Source organism: Zingiber officinale, chromosome 3A (genome assembly GCF_018446385.1).
Source record: "Zingiber officinale cultivar Zhangliang chromosome 3A, Zo_v1.1, whole genome shotgun sequence".
NCBI lineage: Eukaryota > Viridiplantae > Streptophyta > Magnoliopsida > Zingiberales > Zingiberaceae > Zingiber > Zingiber officinale.
In genome coordinates this window covers 133,538,262-133,548,913 of record NC_055990.1, presented here as the reverse complement: position 1 = coordinate 133,548,913, position 10,652 = coordinate 133,538,262, and the positions used below count along the sequence as shown (strand labels likewise).

The window sequence follows — 10,652 nt, the reverse complement described above, 5'->3', positions numbered from 1 at the left end:
AAGAAAATTTAAAATCAGTCGAGCTCAAAAATTCAAGGACTAGGCGGGGGTAAGTCGGTACATGAGCGTACATAATATCATTCCAATCTAAAGAACTTATCATCCAATCTATATCATCCCTAATTCCTAGCATGTCCATAGTAATGGGATCCATATATTTAGTGCATGTAATTTTCCTAGCGACAAGGATATCATATCTAGCTTTTTGTTCATGATTTCTAAAAATAATATTGAACTCGTTTTCGTTACTTTCGTCGCGTGCCACCCTTTTTCCTTTGCCTTTTGAAGAAGAAGCCTTCCCTTTGCCTTTGCCACCTCCCAGTGCATCTCCTTCACCAGATCCACCGCTTCCTCGACGAAGTCTCTTCAAGATCTGTGACATGGTGCAAGGTTTTGAGGAATTTCTTGTGGAGATTGGTCTTGAGGATGGAAGAGGAGGAGAAGGAAGGAAAAAAATAGGGAAGTTTCTTCTCTCTTTTTGGATTTGCGACTAGAAGAAGTGTTAGATCTAGATGTAGATCTAAGCAAAAAAGAGCTCTAGAGGTGGAAAATTAGGGTTTGATGAGGTGTAGTAGGGAGGAGAAGGATTTTGGGAGAGGAGTTGAAAATAGGATTTTTTGGAGAAGTGGGCCGCGCATACGGGCAGGGGCATGACCGTGTCTTATAGACACGCCTAGGTTAGGTGTGGCTCTGTACAGCCATGCCGATTGTCATGACCTCCTCTTTTCTCCCCTCGGCCAAGGTCGCACGGCCGTGCCAATTGGCATGATCCAGTCCTCCCTCTTCTCTGGTCATGTCTCATGGTCGTGCCAATTGACACGGCCTGATTCACCTCCTTCTCTGACAGTCTCATATGGCCGTGCCGATTGGCACGACCTGTGTCCTTCTTCTCTCTGCATAGGCCACATGGTCATGCATGGTTGCACGACCCATGGCCTTCATTCTTCTGCTGGCTTCACACGGTTGTGTGGAATCACACGGCCGACTCCTTTAGGCTCACGGTGACTCGCCTTTCGCTCTTTCGGTTCCTCTGACGCCTCCACACCCATGAAATGCTCACGACCAGCTCATGGAGGCTCTGCACATCCTGAAAATGAATACCCAAAAATAAAGAAATAATGAAAATACTCAACTAAACTTACTAAAACTAGAACAACGAACTAGAATGAAAAAACCCTTGGGTTGCCTCCCAAGAAGCGCTTGTTTTAGGTCTTTAGCTCGACCCCGTTTCAGCTAATGTGGACTAAACCATGTTAGTTAGAGCCCTAGAGCCAATCATTTGATGATTGTATGGACTCATTGTATCATATTCTTGTATATTTAAATAAAGGCATTTGGATTTTGGTTATTATACTTACTTGTATTTGTGCCAAATAAATTAAGTATAATAATGTCCTTGAGTAGATGGTTCTCACCTATATCAATCGGTTAGTTGAACCGATAGTGAGATGATATAGGGAATACTACTCTAAATCATTCCTAGTCGAGTATTAACATTCAGGGACAATGTTAATGCAATAAGACTAGCATGTAGGTCAACTCGATGACTTGATCTCACAAGTCATGGATATGGAGATATCAAGTTGACACATGGGTATGCATTGGAGAATGTATACTGAATGACCCGCCATGAGAAAGTATCATGGATCGTTATATGAGTGTCATATACTTTCTCATGTGGCTATTAGTATGACTATTAGTCCTTGGACCTGAGGTCACCATGGATCCCTACATAAGGAGTTATGTACTTTGGTTTTGTTAAACGTCACCCGTAACTGGGTGGACTATAAAGGCGATTACCGGGTATGTAACAAATTATGCAGAGGGATGTGAGTGATGTAGATGGGATCTATCCCTCCCATATGACGGGAGCGACATCAATATTCTTGATAGAGTGAGACCACTGAGTGCATGGCCATGCCCAAATGAGTCAACATGAGATGTTGAGCTCATTTGATCGAGTGAGTCTACTTGGAGTTCAAGATTTAGATTGATTAGAGAATGATAAGGTCTATGCCTCATATTGATCAATCTAGATGTCTAGGATAGAAGGACAATGTCATATATTGTGAAGAGTCACAATTAGTAGTCACAAGGTGATGTCGGATCTCGACATTCTTGTAACTTGGGTAGTAATGATGTGTTGCTAGATACCGCTCATTACTTATGCTCCTAAATGGGTTTAGGGCATTGCCAACGTTACAAGAACCTATAGGGTCACACACTAAGGACAATTAGATGGAGATTAGGTTCATATGATGAACCAAAAAGGATTAGATTCATTTGATGAATCAAATTGGATTAAGAGTAATCCTAATTGGGCTAACTTGAGTTGGACTCAAGTTGATTCATGTATTCAATGAGTCTAATTTAGATGATGACTCATTAAATCAACTTAATTTAATAAATTAGATTCATTATATTAAGTTGGCTTGAATCAAATGGTTAGATTAGATCAACCATGGAAGAGATTTGGTCAAGTTTGACTTGACTTGAGAGGAAGATTAAAAGTCAAGTTTGACTTGACTTTATGCCACCTCATTGGTGAGTTGGCATTGAAGTGGACCAATGATGTTACTCCACATCATCATGGGTGCCACCTCATGGAAGTTACAAAGTCATTCTCTTAATAACTTCACATTAATTGCATTTAATGGGGGGTTACACTAAGGGAAGTGGCCGGCCACTTTTGGTTTTGAATGGGAATTCAATTTGCTCATTCAAGTGATTATTCCATCTTCTTCCTCTCAAGCTCTCCCTCTCCCTCTCCTCCTTGCTTGGCCGAATCTTACCAAGGTGCTAGCACACCTTTGTGTGAGGTTTTCTCCACCTACGTGTCCGTGTGGATACTTCTAGAGGACCGACGCTTGACGGTCTAGAGATCCGGCAATTCCTTGGACGAGCGGGAATGCGAAAGGGCACGCTTCAAGGTATACTTCTTAACACATAGATCTAGGAGTAGATCTAGATATTTAAAAAACTCGTACTCGTAATTTTCGTTCGGTTTTCCTTGCACGGATCTACGGCTTTGGGTGATTCGGGGTTTCCGCGACGCGAAAAGCGGTTTTCACGGCCCGAAAAACCCAACAAACCCATGGAAGCATGGCTCTCCTCCTAGGGTTAATGCTCCAGTCTGCGCCTTTAGTTTCGCTTGTGCAGGACAAATGTATTTCTTATTGCTCGATGGAGGGGAACTCTCATGGAAACTGCACTCCTCGACTTTGTGTATGTTGATCTTGCTAGAATTTCCCTGAGAAGAGGGATTGCAGATGGAAGAATCAGAAAAATCAAATTCGATCTTTTCTTTGTCGATCTCCAAGGATAACCTGTGACTTTTTACATCAATGATGGCTTCAGCTGTGGCAAGGAATGGTCTTCCAAGGATGATCGGTATCTTGGGATCTTCCTCCAATATCTAAGATAATGAAATCTGTGGGAACGATACATCCACCCACTTCTACTGGCACGTCTTCCACTATTCTCATTGGGTATCTACATGAATGATCAGCTAATTGCAGTGTCATAGTAGTTAGTTTAATGTTCTGGAGGCCCAGCTTCTTACATAAAGAGTACGGAAATAGGCTAACGTTGGCCCCCAAGTCACAGAAAGCTCTCGGTATGAGTTCAGAACCAATTTTACATGGTATGGAGAAACTTCCTAGATCATGAAGTTTTGGTGGAGTATTTTCCATAAGTAGAGCGTTGTAATTCTCTGTTAATGTTACGGTCTCGAAGTTGCCCTTCTGTCTTCTGTTAGATAAAATACCCTTCAAGAACTTTGTGAACTTCGCCATTTGGTACAGTGCATCTATCAGTGGTACTTCTACATAAATTTCCTTGATCTTCTTTAGGAATCAGTTGAACCCTTCATCCTTCTAGGAGGTTATCAGTTTCTGAGGGAAAGGAATCGTCTGACTCTGTGGGGGAACTTGAAGAGTTCCTTCACCTTTCTTAGTAACCTCCTCTCCATCCCTGATTTGAGTCTGATTGGGCATTAGGGGAGAGGGCTCTTTCTCTAAGTCAGGTTCCTTCTGAGTAATGATTTGGGGGTCTCCCACAGTACATACGCTCCTTAGCTCAATGCGGTTGTAATGTTCCACTAGGTTTATATCTAGCTTCCTTGGAAATGTTCACTGTGCTCTTGAGATGGATTGGGCTATCTGGTCTATCTGGTTGTCTTGCATCTTTTGATGTTTCTCAGAATTTTTCATTCTTTGGGTTAACAACTTGATCTCATTCTTCATCTCTTTTTGCTCTGACAGAGCTTCTTCAAGCATCTTTTCAATCCTGGACAATTGTAAAGGTTGCTGTTGAAAAGTCTATTGTCAAGATGAGTAGCTCTGTTGTCCAGGTTGGTAGCTCTGTTTTGCTGGCCCTTGATCCTGATTGTTTCGGTATGAGAAGTTTGGGCGATTCCTCCAACCTGGATTATATGTGTTGGAGTACAAATTGTTTTGCCTTTGGTTGTAGCTGACTATCGCATCACACTGCTCAAGTTGGTTTATCTGTGCTTGTATTGGCCCCACGGGGCAAGTATCTTGAGCATGATCCGTACTTCCACAAGTTTCATAAACATAAACTATCGCATTAGCCGTGTTGTTATTATTCCCCATGGCCTCAAACTTCTTGGTCAGAGCATCTAGCTTTGCAAACATGAGAGTGACTGCATCTATGTCGAATTTCCCTGATGCTTTTATTGGATTCCCTGAGAAAGAACCACCAGATCTTTCTAATGCCCACTGATGGTGATTCTGTGCCACATTCTCTATGATCTCTTCAGCTTCATCAAGGCTCTTGTTCATCAGTGATCCTCCTGCTGTAGAATCGAGGGATACCTTCGTGTAATAGTTGATTCCATTGTAGAAGGTGTGTAGAACCAACCATTTCTCAAGGCCATGGTGAGGACACTGTCTCAACATACTTTTGAATCTGTCCCAGGCTTTAAATAATGATTCTGAGTCTACCTGTTTGAAACTTGCAATCAGATTCATCATATGAGCAGTTTTTCTTGGTGGATAGAATTTATCCAGGAATTTCTGCTCACACTGCTCCCAAGATGTAATGTTATTCGCTGGAAGTGAATTTAGCCACTGCTTGGCTCTATCTTTCAGGGAGAATCCGAAGAGCAATAACCTTACTGATTCTGGAGGGACTCCGTTCACTTTCATGGTGCGCAGATCTCGTAGAAAAGCTCTAAGTGGTGGTTTGGATCATCGTGCGGTCCTCCTCCAAATTGATTCTGCTGAACCATGTGAATTACTGTAGGCTTGATTTCAAAGCTGTTAGCTTCGATTGGCAGTCAAGTGATGCTAGACTGAACCCCTCATGTATAAGGTGCTGCATAATCCTTCAACAATTTATCAGCCATCTCTGAAGATTCTTGTGCTGCTTGAAATGTCTTCTGTAGGTTTCTTCTCCTCAGGAAAGTCCTATCAATCTCTGGATCAAACGATAAAAGTTGTCCTGAAAGATTAGCTCTTCGCGTGCAAAAATAAAATATGAACTATAGTAAAGAAGAAAAGATGAAATAATATTATTTTTTGTGTTTTTAATAAAAATGCAGAAAGTAAAGAAAAACAAGAATAAAATTATTTATCTCTAAATGTAAAATAAAGGAAAAGAAAACAAAGGAAAAATAAAGGAAAAGGAAAAATACTAGTCTAATCTAGTATGTGTTGGTTGGTCCTAGGAAGATCGTACCGGTTTCATTGTACAAAAATTCTATACAAGTGTCGAACCTTTCCTAAACAACACATTGTATTCTTTAGAAATTAAATTAGGAATAGCAAACGGAACTTAACATTATTGATTCTAAATTTAACTTATCTATTCTTAATGGTTTAGATTTGGATCGTAAACGATGCTTAACATTATTAATCCAAATCTACCTATGTTATAAATTCAATTAAATATTAATTTCCAAAATTGGCTTCCAGGACTACATGGTGAGGCTAGTCTAGTCTTTCTTGGGTATGGGATCATCCACCACCGCCTAGACAAAGCCTTTTAAGGAAATCTAATATTTAATTTCCTTATATAACTCTAAGTTTAACAAAAAAGAATAATCGAATCACAAATTCGAAACTCTAGAATCATATGCCTCTTGTGTTTGGAATTTATATAAAGAAAAACTAGCATGATACGGAAAATAATTACTAGTTATACCTTTCTTTGTATGCAACGATCTCTTGATCTTCTGCCATATTCCTCGCCTCCTCTTGGACGTCGTGTGAGCGACGAACCTCCAAGACGAACACCACCCAAAAGCTCCTCCTCCTTCTCTAAATTTCAACCACAACCACCACCAAGGAACAAAAGAGAGCAAGGGGAAAGGAAAGGGGAGAGGGCCGACCACAAGAGAGAGTACAAGCAAGAGAATAAGAATTGATATCTCATGAGACCACTCCTCCCCTTCTTTTATAATACTTGCCCAAGGTAAATAAGGAAAGATTTTTACAAAAACTTAAAATCTTCCTCTTGTTTTCCTTTCCTCCTTTTTAATTCCTTTTTCTCCTCTTAATTGATTGAATGGCTGGCCCCTTGCTTGGGCACCAAGCAAGGGTGGCTGACCCTTAAAAGAAGAAATATATCTTGTAAAAATTTTATAAGCAAAGAAGGAAAGCTCTTATAAAATTTTGCAAGCTCTCTTTTAATTTCCTAATGTGGATGTTTTAAAAAAGGAAAATTTTAAAACAAGTTTTAAGATTTAAATCTTCTCTTTTAAAATTTCCTTTTTTAATATGGTTACAAAAAAGGAAAGTTTTAAATTTAAAACTCTCTTTTTAAAAACCATGTGGATGGTTATAAAAAAGGAACATTTTAAAACTCTTAAAAATTTCCTTTTAAACCATGTGGCCTAATTCAAATAAGGAAAGTTTTATAATTTTAAAATCTCTTTTAAAACTTGTAGATATCTACAAAGAGAAGATTTTAAAAATTCAAAACACCCCTTATACTTTGAATTATGTGGTCAGCCCCTTCTTGCTTGGGCACCAAGCAAGAGGATGACACCTTTGAGGAGGAAGTGGTCGGCCCCATGGCTTGGTCACCAAGCCATGGGTCGGCCCCCTCTTGGACACCAAGATGGGATTTTTATGAGTGGATATGAGGCATTAATGAGGCTATGACAGGGACCTAGAGGAGAAATTGGTTTTAGCCTGATGACAAGCTCGAGTATCCCGTGTTCGCTCCGAACACACAACTCAAGTTCATCAATAATAACTCATTCCACTAGAGAGTTATTGTTGCACTACCGCACCAATCCCAAATTATATTATGGCCTCCTTCTTATCATGAGTGTGTTAATCTCCTTGTGTTTAAGATATCGGATGTCCACTAATTAATTGAGTTACTGACAACTCATTTTAATTAATGTCTTAGTCCAAGAATAAATCCATTTGACTGGATTACTTCATTAAACCAGATGTTCCAAGATCTTGAAGCTTGCTTCAGTCCATAAATGGACCGATTGAGCTTGCACACTAGATGGTATTTGCCTTTTTCAATGAACCCCTCTGGTTGCTTCATATGGATGTTCTCTTCAAGACTTCCGTTAAGGAAAGCTGTCTTGACATCCATTTGCCAAACCTCATAATCCATATGAGCGGCAATGGATAAAAGTATCTGGATAGACTTAAGCATAGCTACCGGTGAAAAGGTTTCCTCATAATTGATTCCCTCTTTCTGAGTATACCCTTTCGCAACAAGCCTTGCTTTGAAGGTTTCTACCTTCCTGTCTATCCCTATTTTCCTTTTGTAGATCCACTTGCATCCAACGACTTTTATACCATTTGGTGATTCTACAAGCTCCCAGACCTTATTAGAATACATAGATTTTATTTCAGAATTCATCGCCTTTTGCCAAGATACTGCATCTTTATCTTGGAGTGCTTCATCATACGTCCGAGGATCAGGTTCATGTTTACCCAAGATCAAGTCCAAAGATTCTCCCAAAAACATGAATCTCTCAGGTTGCCTAACAACCCTCCCACTATGACGAGGCACTGTCTATAACTGTGCATCATTTGTAACACGTGTTGCAGTTTCTTGTGGTACTTCATCTTGTACTATTGGTACTAAAGTAGACGTGCCCTCTCTTATTTCTTCTAGAATAATTTTACTTTTGGGCTTGTGGTCCATTATATAGTTTTCTTCTAAAAACTGGGCATTGTTGATAACAATGACCTTCTGATCTTTTAGACTATAAAATAAACCACCTTTCGTTCCTCTAGGATACCCCACAAATACACGAACTTCTGTACGAGATTTCAACTTATCAGCATCTGCTTTCAGCACATGTGTTGGACTACCACAAATCTGAATATGTCTCAGACTAGGCTTTCGCCCATTTCACAATTCTATGAGAGTAGAGGGTACTGATTTAGAAGGTACCAAGTTCAGAATGTGCATTGTCGTTTCCAGAGCGTATCCCAAAATGAATTTGGTAATTCTGAATAACTCATCATCGATCTAACCATCTCCATAAGAGTCATATTCCTTCGTTCTACCACATCATTCTGTTGGGGTGTACCAGGTGCGGATAATTGGGATTGAATCCCAGCTTCTGATAAGTAATTCCTAAACTCTCCTAAGAGGTATTCGCCACCACGATCAGACCGTAGTGTCTTGATACTTTTACCAAGATGTTTCTCCATATCAGCCTTGTACTCTTTGAACTTATCAAAGCACTCAGACTTGCGGTGCATCAAGTAAATATATCCGTATCTCGAATAATCGTCTATAAAAGAGACAAAGTATTCGAAACCATCTTTTGCCTGGATAGACATAGGACCACACAAATCAAAATGAACTAGTTCTAACACATCTTTGGCTCTATACCCCTTGGCCTTAAAAGGTCTCTTGCTCATTTTACCTTCCAAGCAAGATTCACAGGTTGGAAAGTTTTACACCACTAATGAACCCAAGAGTCCATCAGCTATAAGCCTTTGAATCCTACTTAAGTTAATATGACCAAGTCTTAGATGCCAAAGATATATTTGGTTCATCTCCAAAGGTTCCTTTCTCTTATTGGAATTATAAGATGTGTTATTAATTTTCATCTGTTGCTTTGTGAAAGAAATTAGATTTAAAGTATATAAATTGCCAACCAATGTACCTGAACAGATAATAACCCTATTTCTCTTTATAACCACATTGCTATTAAAAGAAACAGAATATCCATCCAAATATATTTAGAAACTGAAATTAAAATCTTTTTAAAACTGGGTACATAAAGACAATTTCTTAAAACCAAACTTCTATTCCTATCAAAAGATAAGTAGACGTCTCCCACTACAACAGTCGCCACCTTAGTAGCATTGCTCATGTAGACAGTTATTTCTCCTTCAAATAGTCATCGGGTTTCCTAGAACCCCTGCAAAGAGTTACAGACATGATCAGTGGCTCCTGTATCTACACACCAGGTGCTGGTAGATAACGCCGCTAAACATGTTTCAACTACTAGAGATATACCTTTATTGTTCTCTTTCCTACGAGGACAGTCTGCCTTCCAATGTCCTGACTGCTTACAGATAAAGCACTTGCCCTTCGGCTTCTTCATTCCAGCTTTTTGTCCTGTACCTTAAGGTTTTTTCACCTTCTTTGCTAAAACAGCCTGTTTCTTCTTCTTCTTCTTGCCTTTCGATTTAGATGTAGAACAATTTTCAACATAGAGAATCTGAGAATTATGATGAAATTGTTAGGATGTATACTAAAAGCCTAGCTTTCGGTATAAACATTTATCTAGAAATAAGAATCACATTGGTCAAATGTCTACATTTATGATAAATGTAGTTGTTCAATTAATTTATATTGTAGATAACATGGTGTGTGGTGTCACACACAGAGGATCATGTTATCAGTACATTATAAATTATAAACAGTAGCTCACGACCAAGATGGAAAGGAACAAACCATTGGAAGGTCGTAGTGTAATTAGGTATTAGTTTATCTTAACTATATAAATACACTAGTACACTTAGAGTGTATTGAGTAGGACCATTAGAGGTCGTCTCTTTTATACTGACTTTATAAAGGGACAAAGACCTCAATTATTATGGAAGTGTGTGCTCTTAATCCTAATATAATAACAAGCATCTATGTTTGATATTTATTTCTTTAATTTATCAATGGGTGAGATTTAGTTCGATAAATCAATATGCCCGATAAGTTGGGAAATGATATCACTTATAGTGTGTGTTGTTGATTATAGAAGGAAACTGAGTCCTAGTAATCTAGGCTGATAATGTCCCCAAGAGGAGCTCATAAGAATTGTCATGTTAAACCCTGCAGGTGGACTTAATCTGACATGACGATGAAGTTGAGTGGTACTACTCTTGGACTAAGATATTAATTAAATGAGTTGTCAGTAACTCACTTAATTAGTGGACATTCGACATCTTAAACACAGGGAGACTAACACACTCATAATAAGAAGGAGCCCAAAAAGTAATTTAGGATTGGTGCGGTAGTTCAATAATAGTTCTCTAGTGGAATGAATTATTATTGATAAAATTAAGTTGTGTGTTCGGGGCGAACACGGGATGCTTAATTTTATCGGGAGACCAAAACCAATTCCTCCTTTCGGTCCCTATTGTAGTCTCTTGTATATAGAGATTTATACCCACTACATACCCACCTTCTTACCCATCCAA

At 39.1% G+C, this 10,652-nt stretch overlaps 1 pseudogene; it reads left to right on the top strand.

The window, feature by feature from the left end:
* Window positions 1–4,890: 4,890 nt before the first annotated feature.
* On the top strand, window positions 4,891–4,962 carry LOC122054510 (annotated as a pseudogene).
* The last annotated feature ends 5,690 nt before the right edge of the window (window positions 4,963–10,652 follow it).